At 40.9% G+C, this 22,967-nt stretch overlaps 1 protein-coding gene across 1 annotated transcript in view; it reads left to right on the forward strand.

Annotated features, from left to right (window-relative positions):
- The window catches only part of Scrg1 (stimulator of chondrogenesis 1), a 134,003-nt gene that overhangs the window by 20,531 nt on the left and 90,505 nt on the right, over positions 1-22,967 (forward strand). The window lies entirely within an intron of this gene.

Below are 22,967 nucleotides of genomic sequence, written 5' to 3' on the forward strand. Positions count from 1 at the left end.
GATTAGTGTCTTTTGTCAGGGAACAGTCCACTGACGTAAGATATATTTGAAAATGGTGTGTCTCAAGTATTAATGGCAATTGGGTGGGGGAGAGGTCATGTGTTCAGAACAGACCTATCAGGATTATGTGAGAAGGCATACATTTTGAAGACCTCTGCATCCACGTAGTTCTGCTGACATGATGCCTAAGGTGAAAGAGGTAAGGTGAACATCTCAGGCTGCATACTGTAGATAAGACAAATGGTGGAAAGGCAGAGTTTGGTAAGGAACTGAAGGGGAAGAAGATTATGAGCCAATGGCAGCTGTCCTAAATAAGTTCAAACACTAGTCTGGAAATAACAAACCAGAGTGTTAATAGAATCTGCAGATGCAATTGCTTTAATCTTTGAAAAAAAATATGGAGAATGAGAGAAGTTCCCAGACACTGCCCCACATTTTTGTTTTTTAAGGGCAAAATAGGAAACATTTTAGAACTGTAGACTTGAAGGCCTGCTATTCAAATGTTCCAGGATTTACGTGATTTGAATTGAAGATTTCCTAATTAAATCATGACTATGACATAGTTCATGCAGAGAGTAGAGACAACAAATCATAAAATTTTTAAATCAGCTTATTTAAATTCAGTAATTCATAAGCTTTAAGGATCAGATAACAGCAAAGTAACCTTTTGAAGTAGTTAGCTAGACTGTACCAAACCATCCACCAATCCAGCAGCCCAAGCTCTAAACTCCAACCCTTCCTGAGGCACCAACATGACGCTGTAAGTGAGAAATAGCATTTGACCTCATTTGATGAAAGACAGCAAGTCAAATGGAGACACATTAAATATACTAAATAAAATTATCTCCAGGCTCTATGTGTAAGATGTATATAAAACACAAGTGAGTGTTGTGTTTAGATTTGGGCCCTATCTACAGATTTGAGTCCTACCTTATTGTGCATAAGCAAATATTTCAAAATTCAAAACAAATCTGAGGTTGAAAACACTTCCACTTAAAGAAATTTGTATGACACATATACAACTTGCTCCACAGTTCTGCAACTATGGGCCAACCTGGTTGCTTCTTCTTTTTTTTCATTATTATTATTATTAATTATTATTATTTATTACAATATATTTACTTTGTATCCCAGCTGTGGCCCCCTCCCTCATTCCTCCCAATCATCCTCCCTCTCTTCTCCCCACTGTGTCCCTTCCCTACTCTACTGATAGGGGAGGTCCTTCTCCCCTACTATCTGACTCTAGCCTACCAGGTCTCATCAGGATTGGCTGCATTGTCTTCTTCTGTGGACTGGTGAGGCTGCTCCCCCATCAGTAGGAGGTAATCAAAGAGCCAGCCACTGAGTTCATGTTAGAGACAGTCCCTGTTCCCATCACTAAGGAACCACTTGGAGACCAAGCTGTCATGGCCTACATCTGTGCAGGGGTTCTAGGTTATCTTCATGCATGATCCTTGGTTGGAGTATCAGTCTCAGAAAAGACTGCTTTGCCAGATTTTTTGGTGCTGTTGCTCTCCTTGTGGAGCTCCTGCCCCTTCAGGTCTTTCTATCTCCCCTTTCTTTCATAAGATTTGCTGCACTCAGCTCAAAGTTTGGCTATGAGTCTCAGCATCTGCTTTGATACCTTCCTGGGTAGTCTTTCAGGGGCCCTCTGTGGTAGGCTCTTGTTCTGTTCCTTGTTTTCTTCCTCTGTTAGAAGAAAAAGCAGGGAAGAGCCTTGAACTCATTGGCACAGGAGTCAACTTCCTGAACAGAACATCAGCAGCCCAGGATCTAAGAACAACAATCAATAAATGTGACCTCATGAAACTGAAAAGCTTCTGTAAAGCAAAGGACACTGTTGTCAGAATAAAACAACAGCCTACAGACTGGGAAAAGATCTTCACCAACCCTATATCTGACAGAGGGCTAATATCCAGAATATGAGAACTTAAGAAGTTAAAAAGCAACAAATCAAGTAATCCAAATAAAAAATGGGGTACAGAACTAAGCAGAGAATTCTCAAAAGTGGAATATCAAATGGCAGAGAAAAACACTTAAAAAAATGCTCAATGTCCTTAGTCACCAAGGAAATGCAAATAAAATCTACTCTGAGATTTCACCTTATACCCATCAGAATGGCTAAGTTCAAAAACTCAAGTAACAACACATGCTGGAGAGGATGTGGAGAAAGGAGAACCTTCCTCCATTGCTGGTGAGAATGTAAACTTGTACAACCACTTTGGAAATCAATCTGGTGCTTTCTCAGAAAATTAGGAATAGTGCTACTTCTATGTCTATCCTGTTTTCCCTTCTGAATGAGGATTAAGCATCTTCCCTGGGGTTCTTCTTGTGGTTTAGCTTCTTTAGGTTTGTAGATTTTAGTATGTTTATCCTATATTATATGGCTAATATCCACTTACAAGTGAGTATATACCATGTGTGTCTTTCTACTTCTGGGTTACCTCACTCAGCATGAGCTTTTCTAGTTCCATCCATTTGCCTGCAAAAATTTCATGATTTTCTTGTTTTTAATTGCTGAGTAGTATTCCATTGTGTAAATGTACCACAGTTTCTATATTCATTATTCAGTTAAGGGACATCTAGGTTGTTTCCAGATTCTGGCTATTATGAATAAAGCTGCAATGAACATAGTTGAGCAAATGTCCTTGTTGAAATGTCTTTCAGATATATGCCCAGGAGTGGAATAGCTGGGTCTTCAGGTAAAGCTATTCCCAGTTTTCTGAGAAAGTGCCAGATTGATTTCCAAAGGGGTTGTCCAAGGTTACATTCCTACCAGCAATGGCAGAGGGTTCCCTTTTTTCCACATCCTCTCTAGCGTATGTTGTCACTTGAGTTTTTTATCTTAGCCAGTCTGATGGCTATAAGATGGAATGTCAGAGTTGTTTTGATTTGCAGTTTCCTGATGACTAAGGACACTGAGCATATTTAAGTGTTTCTTAAATATCAAATAACCATTTGATATTCCTCTGTTGATAATTCTCTGTTTAGCTCTGTACCCCATTTTTATTGGATTATTTCATTTGTTGGTGTTTAATGTGAGTTCTTTATATATTCTAGATATTAGCCCCCTGTCAAATGTAGGGTTGGTAAAGATCTTTTCTCAGTCTGTAGGCTGTCATTTTGTTCTGTTGACAGTGTCCTTTGCTTTTCAGTTTCATGAGGTCCTGCTTATTAATTGTTGATCTTAGAGCCTGTGCTGTTGGTATTCTGTTCAGGAAGTTGTCTCCTGTTCCAGTGAGTTCAAGGCTCTTCCCCACTTTTTCTTTTTCTTTTTTTTTCTTCTTTTTCTTCTAATAGATTTAGTGTGTCTGGTTTTGCTTAACTTTGTTCATAGCAGCTTTATTCAGAATAGCCAAAATATGGAAACAAACCAGATGTGGTACAGTTATACAGTGAAATACTACTCAGCTATTAAAAACAAGGAAAGTAGGTTGGATAAGAAATAGATGAGAACTCCAACCAAGTACTATGCATGGAGATAACCTAGAACCCCTGCACAGATGTAGCCCATGGCAGTTCAGAGTCCAAGTGGCTTCCATAGTAATGGGAAGAGGAACTGTCTCTGACATGAACTGATTGGCCTACTCTTTGATCACCTCCCCCTGAGGGGGAAGCAGCCTTACCAGACCACAGAGGATGACAATGCAGCCAGTCCTGATGAGACCTGATAGCCTAAGATCAGAAGGAAGGAGAGGAGGACCTCCCCTATCAGTGGACTTGGGGAAGGGCAGATGTGAAGAAGGGGGAGGGAAAGTGAAATTGGGAGGGGAGGAGGGAGGGTTCATGGGGGGATACAAAGTGAATAAAGTGTAATTAATAAAAGTTAAAAAAAAGAAATAGATGAGAAAGTTGGTTGCACACCTGTAAACCCAGCACTCGGGAGGCAGAGACAGACAGATCTGTGTGAGCTCAAGGCTAGACTGGTCTACAAAAGGAGTCCAGGGAAGCCAAGGCTACACAGAGAAACCCTGTCTCAAAAAACCCAAACAACAACGACAACAAAAGGTGCATTCCTGCCATAGCATGCATATGGAGCTCAGAGAATCACTTGCTAGAGTTGATTCTCTCCTTCCACTATGTGGGTACTGGGGATTGAATTCTGGTCATCAGCTTGGTGGCAGAGGTGACTACCTACTGTGCCATTGAGGTGGTGGTTTGAATGAAAATGGCCCCCATATGTTTATATGTTTGAATGTTTGATACCCTGGTAGTGGAACCATCTGGGAAGGATTAGGAGGTGTGGTCTTGTTGGAGTAGGTGTGTCACTGAAGGTGGGATATGAGGTTTCAAAAGCCCACACCAGACTAGTCTCTCTCTCTCTGCCTGCAAGTTGTGAGCTCTCAGTTGCTGCACCAGTAGCACCATTCCTGCTTGCCTGCTGCCACTTCCTGCCATGAAGACCAAGGACCCTCTGAAACTGTAAGCAAGCTTTCCTTTTATGAGTTGCCTTGGTGATGATGTCTCCTTACATCAATAGAAGAGTAACTAAAACACCCAGGTTTTACTTATCATTTAAAAAAGCATACCTGTCTTATTTCTTAATTTTGGGAGTGAGTTATGCAGACTGATCTCAACCAAACAGATGGGAATACCTAATTGATATTTTCACTATCTGATTTCCAGACATTATTTACTCAGTTAATGATGGTGGGTATTATGGTTTAGATATGAAATATTACCCAAAGGACATATATTTGAAGAGCTGGTGGCTCTGGGATGGAAGTGCTGCTTAGGAAGTTATGGAACTTTAAGAGGTGGAGCCTTGCTGGTGAGGGTGGGTCACTGGGAGCTGGGAGCAGGTCTTGAAGTTTGATAGCTTGGCCCAACTCTTTAATTCCTGACTGCAGATGTAATATGACCAGTTCTTTCATGTCCCTCTTACCATGGCTTCCCTACCATGATAGACTGTATCCCCTTCAACTGTAAGCCAAAATAATGCTTTCCTCCATTATTTGCCTTTTCTCGGGTATTCAGTTAAAGCAATGAGAAAAGAGAGCAATACAGCGAGTTTTCTTTGAATGCTTCTGTTTGCCTTTGTTCTCAGTTCTGCTTACAGTACTGAGGGATAGAGTCAATGGCCTCATTCCTGCTATGTTAAGCAAGTGTTCTAAAGGTTGGGATCTTTAAAAAGCCTTTTTATTATAAAACATAAAAATAACAAATAAAAATGCAGAGAAATAGAAAGTTACTAAATGAACATCATAACCCCAAACCCTCACTCAACAATTATTATCATTTTGCCACCTTTCCTTTATCTATCTGTTTTTGTTTGTTTGCTTATTTTTGACCAGGTCTCACTATGTAGCCCTACTTCCTGGAACTCAGTATGTAGACCAGAATGAACTCAAACTCATGGAGATCCACCTGCCTCTGCCTTCCAAGTGATTGGATTAAATGTGTGCCCCACTATGCCCAGCCTAGTATTTTTTTCTTGTAAGACCATTTTTAAATTAAATTTTTATTTTTTAAATGAGTTACAGTTTATTTACTCTGTATCCCAGCTGTAGCTCTCTCCCTCATTCCCTTCCAATCCCTCCCTCTCTTCCTCATCTCCTGACCCTCTCTAAGTCCACTGATAAGGGAGGACCTCCTCCCCTTCCATCTGATCCTAACTTACCGGCTCACTTCAGGACTGGCTGCAATGTCCTCCTCTGTGGCCTAGCAAGGCTGCTCCTCCCTCAGGGGGAGGGGATGTCAAAGAGCCAGCAACTGAGTTCATGTCAGAGACAGTCCCTGTTCCCCTTACTAGGGTACCCACTTGGATACTGAGCTGCCATGGGCTACATCCACGCAAGCGTTCTAGGTTTTGTAAGACCATTTTAAAGTCAGTCACTTCTTTTTTTTCCAGGAACTGTTATTGTATGCATATATGTATTTGTATATAATTTTTAATTTTTTCTTCAAATGGTTTGATATGTTCATCCTTATATACTCTATTTGTCTAAAGTCCTATTGGATCCAAGTTTCATATTCTAAAGAATGTCTTAGAGTGAGGCTCCCAATTTCATAGTATGTCATGTTGGGAGCACATTAGCCTGATGGCCCCATTATCAGAGATGTCACATTTAATCTCTGAATTAAGGTGAAAACATCCATAGCCACCTTCACTGGCAGGAAATAAAGGTCATGAGCTTGAATGAGAGCAGGGAAGGGTGTAAGGGAGGGTTTGGAGGCACAGAAAGGGAAGGGAGAAATGTAATTAAAATACAATCTTAAAAATAAACAAAAAGTTAACATTCATTGCTTGTATAATCAGGAAATGTTTGCTGTTAGTGTTTTGTAAAAACAAAAATAAAACAAATACAAAAAAGGGCTATAACTAGGACATGCCATAGGAAAAGTGAGGTTTTCCCTGACCATCTGTTGGTGGGGATGACAATTTGATGCCATAAAAATTTCCAGCTCCCTAAAGTGAGCTTTTAAAGCATAATACTTTTGTTTATTATCAAAATAATACAATATGCATTTTATTATTATCAATTGTTGAGCTGAAGACTGAATCAAAGGCTTCACACATGCCAGGTACATGATCTACCACAGAAATACCTTCGACCCCATTAGGGTTATTCAATCCATCTTAAATCTATCAGAATGGCTAAGATAAAAAACTCAAGGGACAGCCCACGCTGGTGAAGCTGTGGAGAAAGGGGGCCACTCCCTCATAGCTGGTGGGAATGTAAGCTTGTACAACCACTTTGGAAATCAATCTGACACTTTCTCAGAAAACTGGAAACAGCTCTCCCCCAAGACCCAGCTATACCACTCCTGGGCATATACTCAACAGATGTTCCACTATATAACAAGAACATTTACTCAACTATGTTCATAACGGCCTTATTCATAATAGCTGGAAGCTTGAAACAACCCAGATGCCCCTCAACCAAAGAATGGATAAAGAAACTGTGGTACATCTACACAATGGAACACCATTCAACTATTTTAAATAAGGAAATATGAAATTTGCAGACAAATGGATGGATCTGGAAAAGATCATCCTGAGTGAGGTAACTCAGACCCAGAAAGGCACCTATGGTATATACTCACTTGTAAGTGGATGTTAACCATATAATATAGGATAACCATATACAATCCACAGACCTAAAGAAGCTAAGTAACAAGGAGAACCTTAGGGAGTATTCTTAATTCTCAGTAGGGCAAATAGAATAGACACCAGAAGGGGTTGAAGAGAGGGAACAGGTTGGGAGCCTATCATTGGTGTCCTCTGAAAGACTTTACCCAGAATGGTATCAGATCAGATGCTGAGACTCAGAGCCAAACTTTGGGCGGAGTACAGGGAGTCTTAAGGAAGACTGGGAGGATAGAAGGACTGGGAGAGTACAGGAGCTCCACAAGTGCACCAAAAGAGCCAACAAATCCGATCCCAGGGAGGGCCTGCTGAGACTGATGCAACAACCAAGGTGGGGTGGGGAAAGGGCCCACCCCTACCCCCACCCCACGCTGCTCAGATGTAGCCCATATGCAGCTCATTCACCACATGGGTGCCTGACATGGTCTCTGTTGCCTGCTCTTCGGTCACTACCCCTTAGTGGGGCAGCCTTGCCAGGCCACGGAGGAAGAGGAGGCAGTAGTCCTGACGAGACTTGATAGGCTGGGGTGCATTGGTAGGGGAGGAAGGCTCCAATTTCTGAGGATTAGGAAAGGGGGATGTGGAAGAGGGAGGGAGGGTGAGACTGGGAGGAGATGAGGGAGGGGGCTATGAACAGGATGTAAAATGAAAAAGAAAAAAAGAAACAAAAACACAATGTTTCTTCAGAATGATGTACAATCTAAAACTATGAAAATAAAAAAAATCTACTTTAAATTTTAAGACGTTTTATTTCCTGCTCAAACCTTTGTGGGTTTGTGTGTGTGTGTGTGTGTGTGTGTGTCTGTGTGTCTGTGTTAGCAGCAGTCACATCTTTTTTTTTATTTTATATGCATTGGTGTGAGGGTATCAGATCTCTTTTTTTTTTTAATTTTTTATTTATTATGTTCTATCTGTATGAATGTGTCCGCACCAGCAGAGGGCACAAGATCTCACTATAGATGGTGGTGAGCCACCATGTGGTTGCTGGGAATTGAACTCAGGACCTTAGGAAGAGCAGCCAGTACTCCTAACCTCTGAGCCATTTCTCCAGCCCCCGGTATCAGATCTCTTGAAACTAGAGTTGCAGACAGTTGTGAGCTGCCACATGGGTGCTGGGAATTGAACCCATGTCCTTTGGAAGAGCAGACTGTACTCTTAACCACTGAGCCATCTCTCCAGCCCCAGTAGTCACATCTTGATTAGAGATCTGGGGTCATTATGAGGTGTTTTACGAATATTGCAATCTAAGTATGGACTATGGATCAAGAATACTGTAGAACTGAATCCATGTGCAACAAAGTGAGCTAATGGAATCCCCCATTATATCAAGAACCCAAGCTTTACTGTAGGTCGGATGACAAGCTGACCCTTAGTGTGAGGTAACTATGCCACACATTGTAGTTGGGATGTGGCTTTCTTGAAATGACTTGTTTCTTTTCTAAAGCAGGTCAAAAGATGTGAGTGAGCACATACCAAGAACCAAGCATGGTGATACCATGCCTAATTAGGAATAGAAAATCATTTCTAAAAATCTGTGTCTGCTCACTTTCTTTATTTCATTTATTTTTGTTTCGCCCTCAGCTGTGATTCGTGTGCCTTTCACCATCTTCCACACTTGGCTTCTGCTAGAATATCAGTCTTGAAATGTACAGCATGGCTCTCACACACTTCAAACATTGTTAAAAATCTCATCATTCATTGTTTCATACTGTGGTATCAATTAGAAGTTGGTGTTACTGAGACTGCAGAGCAGAGAGAGAAAGAGAAAGAGAGAGAGAGACCACAAGGCATCCCACAACAGAAATATAAGGAAAATAAGAACATTCAGAAATCATATGGGTAGATGAAGTCTCCAGACGTTGGAAAACTGGAAACCACCCAAACTTAAGCTTAGCACCATACAAAACTGTGATGAAGACCAGGGCTGGTATTTTTTTTCTCCCCAACAAGGGGTTACTTACTTAAGGACCACATTCCCAGGATTACAAGGATTTGCCTGAATAGCCAAGGGAACATTTATCTACAGAAAAATTAGAAAAAAAAAAAAAAGAAGAGGGGAGATTTCAAAAGAGCCACCTATTCCATGAGACTCTAGTTAGAACTTGTAATCAGTGTGGACATAATCATATTACATTAGTATCGACAGATGAAAACTATATTAAGTAAGAATTATGTTTTCCCAGTTAGCTTACATTTTACACACTAAAACCCAAGTGTTTGTGAAAGTCAAACCCAATTAAAATTCAGCTGGCTCAGCATTATTCTTTTAAAGAAAAGCAAGCATAAGACCATGTGCTGAAAAGATTTCACGCCAGTAGCTTAATCATTCATTCAACTCACTTTCCTTCCTCCACTCCTGAGAAAGATACCCACCTACTGTAAAAACAGCTTGCATGTGACAGGTTGAGTTATCCCAGCTCTATATGACATGTACTATATTGATTAACTCCTGTTCCAATGCATTTTGGGAGTGACAGGAGGTAGGGGTAGGAAAGCATCCATCTAACAGAAGATAAATGGAAGGAAAATAGTTCCATGTTCCATGCAGTGGATACTTCCCCCTTCCTTCCTTCCTTCCTTCCTTCCTTCCTTCCTTCCTTCCTTCCTTCCTTCCTTCCTTCCTTTCTTCTTTTCTTTTCTCATTTTTGAAACAAAGTCTCTGTGTAGCCCTGGCTGCCCTGGAACTCTATGTAGACCAGGCTGACTGTGAATTTACAAAGATCCACTTGCCTCCACCTCTTAAGTGCTGGGTTTAAATGTGTGCACTGCCTCCCCCAGCTTCCCCCAGCCCCATTCCTAAGTTCTAAATCACACCTTCACAAAAGGCTGGAATTTCAGAGCATACTTGTACTCTAAGCAACTAATGTCAGCAGCTGATTGCAGTAGGGTTTCTACAATTCTGGAGAATGTGACACAAGACGAGGGAGCAACAAACATCGAACATTTCTTGCTTAAGGGAGCTTGGCTAGGAAGGTAATTTCCTAAGCTTCCACATTTCATTCAATGTTCCATCTGGCCATGTGCCTCTCCTGGACAGTGACGCCACTATCAATTCAACTTCTCAAAGACTGGACAGCCAGCTCCATCTTGTCCGGGTGAGATCAAGAATCCACAAAGAAGTCACTTACATTGATGCCCCTTGAAGTCTGTAGTGGTACAAATTCTCATGTAAGTGAGAAAATTACTGTGGCATATCATCACAAATGTCTGGAGTGTCTAGAGAGCTTTTGAGATGTATGGCTCTTATTGTTCTAAGCCAGAGACTTGAGGTCAAGAAATTAAAGCTTGCAATGTACTTTAAATTTTAGTTCAAGCTGTTTTTCAGTCAATTTAGGATCTGTCCTTTCTGTGATGTCACCATTTATGGTGACTTGCAGAGAACTAAGACATTAGAGTCTTTATCTGGTTCTGTCTGTGCATGCTGCATTGGTCACCAATTTAAATTGTCACTGGGCACAGACTCAATTGTAGTGGCAGCCCCTTCAGTTCTGCTGGCTCCCATTTAATCCCCTATGTGTGCTCTCTGCCCCTTCCTCACCGTTTTAGGGTACACAGTTATTTTTAGCTACTGAGGAGTAGATATTTTATGGTTCTGAGATTTGCATACCCATGTCACAGCTTTATTCCCCTCCCCCCATCCATTTTGAATAGACTAGCTGGCATTCTTGAGGTTTTATCAGAGAAGCAAGGCTCAAGTTGCCCAAGTTGCCTCTATTTAAGCCTATAAAGATGTTATGCTCATGTTTTAAGAGAATCTGGGGTCCTTATGAACCTTACACTGTTTGCCTCTCATGCTTGCCTCTAGGCTGGGGAGTACTTTTTTGGGGAGTCTTTGGTACCCAAGGCAGAAAAGATTTACATTCAGTACCAGGCTCTTTTAACCAGTGATCTTTCTCCTTTCTTTCTTTCTTTCTTTCTTTCTTTCTTTCTTTCTTTCTTTCTTTCTTTCTTCCTTTCTTCCTTTCTTCCTTCCTTCCTTCCTTCCTTCCTTTCTTTCCTCCTTTCTTTCTTTCTTCCTTTTTTTCTTTTCTTTTCTGTGTAGAAAAATATACATAACAAAATTTACCATTTTGACTTAAAAAGGAAAGCACAGGCTGACCTTGAAGATGTCCTTGAACTTCTAACCCTCTTGCCTCTGCCTCCTGCGGGCTGGAATTACAAGCATGGTGCCACCATACTCAGTTTATGCCGCTGCTAGGGGTAGAGCTCAGGGATTTCTGCATGCTAGACAAGATCTCTACCCGTATCCCCGGTCTCATTTTAGCCGGTTTCTAAATGTACAGTTCAAGAGACAGTGAGTGTGCTCACAATGTGGCACAACCATTGATCTCCAGAATTTTGTGTTTTCCTCAGACTAAAACCAAGCATCTGCTAAATACTAACTCCCCACCCACTTCTCTGCTGGGAGCCTGGCAAATTACCATTTCATGTTCTGTCTCAGTGAATTTGGCTGTTGCAAGTACTTCATATAAGTGGGCTTGTACAGTGTTGGTCTTTTTGTTGCTGGCTTATTTCACTAGATGTAATATCTTCAAGATTAACCCATTTTTGAAGCATGTCTCCTATTTCAGGCTGGGTAACATTTCACAACATAAGTATGTAAGTATACCCTGATTTATCAATCCATTTTCCTCATAATGGATCTTTGAATTGTTCATACCTTCTGGCTGTTGTGACTGAGGTTCTTATGCACACAAATGCTGTTCAAATCCCTGCTTTCAAGAAGTGGAGCTGCTGGTGCCTGTAGTAAACCTATGTTTAATTGCTACCTGTTTTTTATAACACTTGTACATTTTATATCCCCACCAGCAATGTTCAAAGACTGGATTTCATCCATGACTTCCCCCACTTTGGAGTGTTTTTAACATGGGTGATTTTGCCACTTGGAGCATGGCCTTCTTTGTTATTCGGGACTGCTACTTCTGGCTCTTTTTAAAGTAATGGGATAACATTTCCTAGTTGTATGTAACATACATCTTGCTCATCCTTCACAATTTCAAATGTTCCTTAAAACAATAGGTTCAAGGGAGGAACACAAGCTACCCATGTGGAACCTCAATTTGATCCCTGAAGGTTTTGTCTCTATTAACTAGACACCACAGTAGATGCTCTCTTTCTGTCCTGTCACAGCCAGTCTTTGATTCAGCAGGCAAGGAGTGTCCTAGTTTAATTGAATAGAGACAGTAAGAGAGGAGGAAGAGAGAGGATGAATGGAGGAGGGGGAAATACTTCAAAATATTAACTTGACATACAGAATTTCTCTCCTTCTCTCTCTTTTGTAATCCTTCTCTCAAATGCAGTTTTTTCTTAAAATGCCCTAGGTTTGCAATACAGTCTTCCAAAACAGGATGCACTGTATTAGTGAAATGAGCACAGTAATGAGTAGAAGTCCTGCCTGGAACACTGGGCTGATCTAGCCATCTGCAAGCACCAACCAACCGTGACTTGTCAGGTCTCTTGATGTCATATGACTCCTGGTAACTCTGGTGGGAAAGCAAGGAGATCCAGCTGACTGATCACCTCTCTCTCTCTCTTGCTCTCTCTCTCTCTCTGTCTACCTCTGTTTTCTTCTCTCTCTCTGTTTTTTTGAGACAACCGTTCTCTGTGTAGCCATTTCTGTCCTGGAACTTACTCTATATACCAGGCTGACCTTGAACTCAGAGATCTGCCTGCCCCTGTCTCCCAAGTTCTGGGGTTAAAGTCCTGCACCACTGTCATCCAGACATTAGCTCTTAAAAATAGTGAAATTAAGCTGCTAATATCAAGAATTCCTGTGCTATATGAATGAACATTCCTAAAGTATACATATCCTTTTCCTACGGTTTACAATTTTTAAAAACCCTTTGATGTTCAAATCATCTACTTTCTTAAATGGTTTTAGAGCAGAGAGCTACTTTCTCCCCTCCCCTGTGGTTAAATTTTTTTTAAATTTTAAAACTTTATTGTTTAAAAATATTTGCAAATAAATAAAAATAACCCACTCCAAAATTAATCAAACCCCAAGTATATATACAACTCATGAGTTATGAAAAGGATAGAATGCTGTATTGTTTTACTCCCAATTCTGTCAATGACTTTTTGTTTTTACTGATGGTTAAGTGCATCAATATTGAAACTATAAAATTTAAAGTGAGGCTTCACAGCATCTTTTCTGAATGTCAGTTCTAACTGTATATATGTTTGTTCAAACTGATATTAACTTTTTTATATGAGTTTATTTCTAGCTACTTTCTAATGAGCTTACATAAGACCTCTGAGTCAGCCACCTTATTCAAAAGGTTTTCCCCCAGCTCTGAATAGTGGTGACTAATAGCTCGGTAGGGTGACATAGCACATAATCCCAGTACCTGGGAGATAAACGTGGGAATGTCAAGAGTTTAAACCTAGCCTCAGCTACATGGTGAGTTTGGAGCCAGCCTGAGTTACAAGAAACCCTGTCTCAAGGAAAGAAGGAAGGAAGGAAGAAAGAAAGAATGAATGAAAGGAAAGAATTGGTGGTTAATTAAAAAAATACTTAATTGGCTAGAATAATAATGTTTATGCCCCTCTCTGTGCCAGTATTATATAAATGTAAACAGTCAAAAGTCTAAGAGAAAATACATTTGCTATTCAATTAAACATTTTTAAGCTATAAAAGAAAAATGTAAATTAAGTAGCTCATGATACCCTGTATAGTAATAGATAATGTGGACTAGAACTTCCCCAGACAGGAATGCACAGGGAGGAGCTTAGTACCGAAACTCCCCTTGGTATGGGCTGTGCGCACACACCTCTTTTAACGTACATGGCAGCTGGGACTCCCATTTGCATGGTTTCTGTATACCCACACCCTTCTCTCAACAGTGCACCTAGCAGGATGTTAGCAGCTTAGCACCCACCTTCGTCCAGCCACTCATACACCTTAACCTTAACAATGGAGATGTCTCTACAATGACTAGCAGTCTGAGACACATTTTACTCAGTCATACCCCAACCTATGACCAAATACGAAAGCAGGAAAGATGATCTCGCTTTAACTGGTTTGGGGTAACTTTAAATTCAACCCAAAGTGAACTTGTAGAGAGGATCTCCTATTTGTAAGGTTATTCCTACACATAATTTGGTGTGCACCTCATTAAAATCGAATATATCATGGGAAGGAACACGCACAGTGCAGAAAGGCCTATCTAATCCAAGCCTGTCAGTCAAAATAGAGCACTACTCCCATTATACTCCTTAGCAACCAAACTCCACCTCCTCTTGAATCCAGCAGAAGGAAGCCCTAAAAAACAGTCAGAGCTTTGCTTACTCCTCGTTTATGTGGCTTACTTGCTTTCTTGCAGCGTATTCTGACCTTTTGTATTGTTTTGCTTTGAATAAAGTTTGCTGCCTACTTTGTGGATCTGTGTGTACTTACTTCCATGTCTTGAATAAGAATCTGTTCACCAGGACCAGTAATGTGCGTATGCTGCTCAACCACTACAGGAACAAGAGCCCAGTGGACATACATTCTGTAAAAAATTTCCAAAGGGATGGACATGGTAAGGACGCCAGCAATTCTATTTTCCTAAGTTTTCAAAAGTTGTTTCAAATGTGGAAACAGCTGGGCGTTGAAGTTTTAACAGACAGCTTTTGTTTTTAAGTATGTATCTCAACCGCTGTCTGCCATGCCCCGGCTGTCAGCCACCTGCAGGATACAGTCAGGATTTTGTGGTTTCAAACACCTGTGAGTTTGCTGCCTCTCCTAACCCTCTGGCACCATGCCCTAGGCATGTCAACTTATGTACAGTGGTCCTGACCTCAACTGCTGAGCTCCATCGCTTCGCGCTTGGATTCAGCTACTTTCTTTTACCGGACTCATTTTACCTTTCTTTCTCATCCCGCATATAACACCCCTTACTTTGATTGTCACTATCAATCCCAGAAGTGAGGGCTTGATAGGTAAATCAACCTCTCTCTCTCCAAAGACATTTCTACTTGTTTTTCAGAAAATATTTTATTTTATTTATTTGGGTGTTTTTGCCTCCAGCATGTCTGTTGACTGCATGTTTGTGTTACCCACAGAGGCGGGAAGACAGCATCAGACACCCCAGAACTGGAGTTACGGATAGTTGTGAGCTTCCGTGTGGGCCCTGGGAATCCAATCCTGGTCCTCTGGAAGAGGAAAAGTAGCCTGTTGTCTCAACCATTGAGCCATCTATCGAAACTATAGTATAGCTATGTCTATAGCCCCCTACTCTAGCTTATAGAAACGTGTTTCACATTGCTTAAATCTGGTGGCAGCATAATTTATTTTCCAAATTATGACATTTCTAAAAATAATAGGGAGCTATTAGTTGGTAGATTGGTACAACAAATGTAAATGGTGTCATAGGTACATGGTCGTCCAGCCATTAATGTTTTATTTTCTAATAAATTGACTTGGTTTTCTACTTTGCCAGATGAATGGCAAGTTTCTTGTTAGTGTCTGTTTGCTTCATACTTGACCCAATGCCTGGTGTACAGCAGATACTCAACTGAAGTTTGCAAAACACATCTAAGTTAGATAAATGGATTAATGAATTAATTAAATGCTGACTAATATTTTTTAAAAAATAGTTTATTATTTAACCAATATTTACAGATAGTATTGAGAATTTTTAAATGGCTAATAATGTCTTAGTCTATTTTATGTTGCTAAACAGAATATGACTGACTAGTTATAAAGAAATGAGATCTATACTTTTAGAAACTGGAAAGTCCAAAGTCAAGAGTCAAAGAAAATGGCCTTTGTCTCATAATCTGAAAGAAGACACCACCTGGTGAGGAAACCTAGGGATCAGGTCTTCTTAGAAAGCCACCAATCATCCAGGCATGGCAGCACACTCCCTTAATCCCAGCACTTGGGACGCAGAAGCAGGGAGATCTCTTAGTTTGACACCAGCCTGATCTACAGAGATCAACAGAGTTCCAGGAGAGCCAGAACTACACAGAGAAATACTGCTCCACCCCTGCCAAAATGAAATAAAAATAAAAACAGAAAAGAAATAAAAACAAAAAAGAAAAGAAATCCTCTAACCCCACGTTGGAACTGCACCCTGACGACCTCATCTTGCCCTAATTAACTCCTAACTGCTCCACTTCCAAGAGCATCCATGAATGACTTTGGAGATTAACAACATTCAAAGTTTGGAGGACACATTCAAATCACAGCACTTCTTTAAGTATTCTCCAACCAACTAAATACCTGAGCTGACAACAAAAGCACAATTCTTTGTTCATACATCTTTCAGAAATTGCTTCGACATACAAATGAATCTTATCTGAAATGAGGGCTGAGTGTGTTTATGTGTGAGTGTAGTGTGTAAATGAGTGTTCATGTGATTATGTGCACATGTGTACCTAGGGGCACATATACTTGTGTGCACATAGACATGTGTGCATATGTATACAAAGGCCATAGGTCCACATTGGTGGCTTCCTCTATGGCTGTCCACATTATTCTTTTGAGACAGGGTTTCTCATTGAACCTGAAGTTTATCCACTTATCTAGGTGGGCTAGCCAATGAGCTCCAATGGCTCTGTGTCTCTCCAGTCCAGAGACTCACATCTCTTTGCCCAGATTTTGTGGATGCTATGAACCAAAACTTAGTCTCCTCACTTACTGGTTGGGCCACCTTCTCAGTCTCTGAGGGTAATTCTTTCTTTTCATGTTTTAAAAGGTTTATCTATTCATTTTATGCACATAAGCGCTCTATCTACATGTACACCTGCATGCCAGAAGACAGCATCAGATCTCAGTATAGACTGTTGTGAGCCACCATGTGGTTGCTGGGGATTCAGCTCAGGACCTCGGGAAGGACAGCACAGTGCTCTTAAATGCTGAGCCATCTCTCCACTGTAAGGGTAATTCTAATATGTCAACTTGATTAGTTTACAAGGTGATGAAACACTTGGCCACACATTACTCTGGGTTTGTAAATGAGAGTATTTCTGGATGAGATTAACATTGGATAATGTTACATCTGGATAGATATATTTATTAACAGGTAGCTATATAATATAGCTATAGGTAACACATCTGGACAAGCTAATATTGGTGGAGCTCCTCTACTCGGGTGAAGGTCTGATTTTCTGTCCCTTTTGTAAGTGGTAATTCCTCCAGCATCATTGCCTTCAAGATGGAATATCAAGCAATTTCTCCCTCCTCCCCGCTCCCGCTCTGAAATCATAGATCAGCTCTTCTCTGGTCATGAGCAACCTTCTGAAGTTAAACCAGTCTTCTCTCCAGCATCTCCAGCTTGCTGGATATGGATCTGGGGATTTCTCAGCTTTCCACAACCAAGTGGGCCAAATCCGTACAGGAAAATTCTCTCTACAGTGTTTCTGTTTCTCTGGAATACAGTGACTAATGGACATGACAAACAAAAAAATCCAGTTTTGTCAAGTTCAGCCATAAAACATTATAAATCATCACATGAAAGTAATGTTTCTAGGAGCTGGAAAGATATATCGTGTTGACCTAGTCTGCTTGGACCTCATCCCATCACCACACGGAACTGACACCTGTCATCTCAATGCTTGGGAAGTAGAGGCAGGAAGGCTAGACGTTGAAGACACCGTCAGCTACGTGATGAGCTGGAAGGTAGCCTGTGATGAAAAACTACCTCCAAAGAGAAAAAATAAAGAAAAAAGCTTCTGAAGCAAATGTACCAAATATCTAACTGAGAAAAGACAAATATTTATGATTATGATAATGGCAAAATATATATAACAAACTATGCATATTAATAGTTGGATGCTGAACTGTGCTTTTCTTTGCTGTCCTCTTTAAAAGGAAAACTCTTCCATGCCACACTAAAAGTAGCACTAAGCAACTAAATCGCTACAAAGCAGCAGAATGCTTTGGGCTCCGGTCAGAGGAGGAACCAGCAAGAACAGGAAGGAGGCGGGGCTCAGCCTTTCACTCTGTTTTGTTTCCAGGGGTCGGTTCCTACCCAGCACCCTCGGAGCTTGGTTGCTGCTCAAAGGCCCCCAGAGTGACCACTTACCTACATGGCCCAGGCAGTTATATCCACAGCCTAGTTTATCTGCATTTTTTTACCTTAAAATAGTTATCTTTTTACTTTTATTTTTTTTAAATCAAACTAAGTGCTCATTTTTTTTTCTTTCTTTTCCTTTATTTATTACTTACTACAATTTTTCCACTTTGTATCCTTGCTGTGACCCCCTCCCTCGTCTCCTTCCAGTCCTACCCTCTCTCCCCCTTCTGCCCCTATCCCTCTCCCCTAGTCCACTGATAGGTCCTCCCCCCTTCCATCTGACACTAGACTGTCAGGTCTCATCAGGACTGGCAGCTCATTTGAATATGAAAGTGGAGACCATCAAAGAAAGCCAGAGAGCAGAAGGAAGCTTAAGAGGAGACTTGGCAAGGAATGAGGAGTTGGCTCCTAGAATCCACATCACGTGTGAGGCCCGCTGGAGGCTTAGGATAAAGAAGAGGTGGCCAGGAAAACACCGGAAGACATTTTTTTAGCCTTCAGTCCAAAAATGCCTCATTTACTCCCACTTATTTCCAGTGTTTATTACATACATGTTATGTGCTTGTCATTATATAGACTGATTTTAATTCTTCAGAAAACTTGGAAATTATCCTCATAAATCATTGGCTGATTCCACTTTTCTCAGTCTGGCACAATTTCTAATCTCAGCAACCAGGAAAAATGAACTTTAAAAAACCCCTGTGTACAGGGAGTACTGCATGATCCTTGCAGCAGAACTGCCATGTCCCTTTAAATTAAAAAAAAAAAAAAAAGACAATTTAGGTTTTTCTCTTTCTTCTTAAATACTTAACTTTTAAAGATTAAAATCTAGCAGAATTTTTCTATTTCACTTAATTCATACCCTTTGACCATGGAGGCAAGTGTTTTTAAATTTCTATTGCTCGCAAATGATTTGTTTTTTCCACGTACCATTTTTATTGCTTCTCTGGGGATTTCACATCCCACATCACAGTCATATTCACATCTCGGTCCTTCCCCATTTGCCTGCCCAAACTTGTGACCCCCCGGAAATGTGTAAATTAAAATAAGAGAAGAAAAACAATTTTCAAAGTCCGATTTATGTTATCCATGTACTCAGGAGAGCATGGCCTGTTCCTTGAGCAGAGCCCAGTCTTTCCCTCCCCTCCCCCTCCAGAGGCCGTCAAACGTGGACAGCCACACTTGAGCATCCCAGTAACACTTCTTAAGAGTTCTCTTTCATGGCTTCCTGTCTAGGCTGTAACGGTTTTTTTTTGGTGGTGGTGGTGGAGCTGGGGTGGGGGAAAGGGCTGTCACAGAAGCCTTCCTGTCCCTCTCAACCATCTCTCTCACGGCAGAGCAGCCTCGTTGCTCTTCATGGTCAATGGGAGCATGGATCACCGGCCTCTGGATGGTCGCTGCAGTGGGACCACGGAGCCAGACAAGGCCCTGTGAGGCAGCCTGGATCACATGATCAACATGATCCAGGTGGCAGGGCAGGCGGCTCTAAGCACCCTGGCCTGCCCCCAGCAGCACCGCCCACAGGCACCAGCTCTGATACCACAGTACTGACATCCCATTGGGCCACAGACATCAACACAGACCCAGCTGTAGCAGGACCACTGCACAAGAGACTTTTTTTTTAATTCACCAGTATTTCATGAGATTTATTAATTTCAGTCATCTTTTGATATTCAAATATAAATATATCTAACATTTAAATACTACTATATATATTCTATTGCTAATAATTAAGATGACTGTAGAAGCTCTCACAAATGCTAAAAAATAAGCATAAAAAATCTTCGTCGTTAATTCAGATAACTTCATTGAAGTCTAACCACATTAAACTGTAACTGCATTAAATAAATAAAAGGGAAAGTCATTTGGCTTCATTAATGTTGTATAAAACAAAAGCCCATGTGAGTACACAAATGTCCTTGTAAAACACATTTAAAGGAGAAAATGGTAAATCTAATTTGGGTCTTTGTTATTTGATTTGCTTTGGTGGGAGAATCGTTTGTCTTTTTATAGGCAATATGATCTCATGCTCACCAGTACAAGACTACTTGAGAAAAAATGTGCCTGAAATATAAGGTACCTGTGAGCTGATTTCAGCCGTTTACAGTAAATTCTGAGTAGCAAAGAGTAAGCCTGTCAAATAATGTATAGATCCTGCCTGACTTAGGATCTGTTGTATATTACAGGTCCCCACCATATGTGTTGGACCTACTAAAAGTCTTTTGATAGCCAATCTTGTCAACTAGACAAGATTTATAATCACCATGGAAACAAATCTCTTCACACAAAGGTGTGATGGATAACGTACTTCAGGTTAATTAAGGTGGAAAGATCCACCTTAAAGGTAGGTGCTGCCGGAGTCCTAAAGTGAATAAAAAGAAGAAAGAAAGCTGAGCCCATTCAGCTTTCTCTGCTTCCTGCCTGCAGATAACAACGAGGGCCAGCAGCCTGCAGCTCCTGCCGCCATCTGCCACCTGATGAACTGTACCCTCAAACCTTGAGCCTGAAACTAGCCTCTCCTTCAGTAAGTTGTTTTTGACAGGTGTTTAGTCCAGGCAAAGTGTAACTTAAATACCTTCTCCTCTTGGAACAACTTATGTGCCTGGTAAACACACATGGGGATGCTTTCCAATGATACCAGAAAACAAAGGCCAGAAGTCAGAGGCAGGGAAGAAAGAGGAAGGGGCTGATATGCTTCTCCCCTCCCCACTCATTCTGAGTTTTCTACCATGGACAGAGACACTTAAGTCTCCCTGCAGAAGGGAGTATGGAAACACTTGCTTTCCAAACTCCCTGCAGAGTATGGAAAATGGAAAACTGTCGTTTAATTGAGAGGAGGAAGTAGCCCCAATACACACTCATCTGGGTTCCTTGGGTTCCACTTGGCTGCCAAGCAGAGGTTCCTAGCAGATTGTGCCCCAGGAGGGCAACGTTGGCCTTGTCTAACGGTACTGTGGTGACAGGCTTCTCTCTTTGTAGCACATATACGGATCTGAGCCGAAAACAGTTGTCCCTCAGTTCATCTAACTCATGTGCGGGGACTCCGAGATGGGAAGAGCATTTCTCCTCCCTTCTTGAAAGTTATCCTGTGGGCTGGCACCTTATGCTAAGGGAAGGAATCAGAGAGTGAATATCTACCACTCGTTCTTTCTTCTTAGAGAATAATAAAGGCACAGTGTGTAGCCCAGGCTGGACCTTGGTCTCAGAATCTTCCTGCCTCAGCCTCCTGGGCACTGAAGATTCACGCATGCTCATGAATATCTAGTTCATTCTTCTTTAGACAATGTTTCCATATGAAAAGTACTGCTGACTTCCACCGATTACCCAATGCCAATAGGGAATTTATAGGCATTGCTTCTGACCGAAGCGAAAATTCTGAATTCATGAAACCTGATATCCTGCCAATTTGGTGGATTCCTAATAATATTTTTAAGTAGCACATATAATTTTAATACCTTACGCAGTTGGAGGATTGTTGGATAATTTGGGAGAGTTTCTGTTTTCCTTAAAAATCACATTCATAAAAATGAAGCATTCTACGTTTATTTTATATAACCATTTAGCAGTTTTATGTCAAATTATGAGTCTGTTATACTGTTTGAATTCCTAAGTAGTCAATCAATTACAGTAAAATATACTGGAAAACGTCTCTATTTTTGCCCTTATTCTCTGGACAACCTGAGTTTTTATTACACTGTGAAAGGGCTTCATTTATTTTTCATGGCCCATCACCAGGGTCCAAGATAGTATTCCATTCTTACTCCTGCAGTCTGCCTTGAGTGACCTCCAAGTTAAATAACACAACAGTGCCTTGGGCAGTCTGTTTCTACGTGGTGGCAAAATGACATTTTGGGGCTTTTTGCATTGGGAACCTCTTCAGGGCCTCTACTTCTACAGCGTCTATACACACTCCCACTCCTTTCACTCCAGGTAAAAGAAGTTTTCTCTGCACACCTTGTCTGAGCAAGAGGTGGACAGAACTTGGTCCTCGATTCAGTGGCCTTTGTTAAAACAGATTCTGGAGCTGTGATGTCACTGTCTCAAGATTTTGCTTATATCAACAGCTTGTTAAATATCGACTGAGGATGATCAATAAATCATATGTTTTGTGTGCCTGGACCCTCCAGTGGTGCACATTTTCTCTCTCGTGTTAGTGAATAACGGAGAACAGAGCAAAGAAACACTCCAAAAACATTTGGAACCCCAGTGCCCTCTTTGTGATAGTATATGGTAGAGAGACCAATGTGGTATGCGAAGTTGTCCATTCTGGCTTGGGCTGTGTCAGAGGCCATTCTTTCTTTATTTCCCCTATCCATTAACGCCAGCTAGTGCCCTACTTCATGCTTGGTACACAGGGAATGTTTAGTCAACAACCGTCAGTGAATGGATTCAAGAGGATGGATTTTTATGGGCTGGAATTGAGCTAAAACATATAAGGAGTCACTGTCTGACTTAGCATCCAACAGCATTCTACCAAGATTTGTCTAGAGTTCCATCAAAGCCATTTGGGCCTAAGCACTTGCAGAAAAACTCATTATCCATCCACTTTCTTACAACTAAAAATTAAAAGGCCCCCACCTTGATATTTCAAAATGTTCTAATTTCAAGTTTTGCTTTCTTGAATGTGTCTATGTAATTCAAAATAACTGAAAAATCAGAATATATGCAGCTTTTAGAATCCAGGGAAAATGGAGCTGTGGCAGAGTTAGTCACCTGAGAGATACTAAATCTCAATGGACCATTTTAATAATGCGTATTCTAATACTGGTATTTAGCTCCATCTGGGAAGGATTCTGAGAAATATAGGCAAATGTTCAAGTTATCATCTTTACTAACTGATTTGGAGAACTTCTTCTAAAATAAGCCTACACAAAAAT

This window comes from Meriones unguiculatus, chromosome 4 (genome assembly GCF_030254825.1).
Source record: "Meriones unguiculatus strain TT.TT164.6M chromosome 4, Bangor_MerUng_6.1, whole genome shotgun sequence".
NCBI lineage: Eukaryota > Metazoa > Chordata > Mammalia > Rodentia > Muridae > Meriones > Meriones unguiculatus.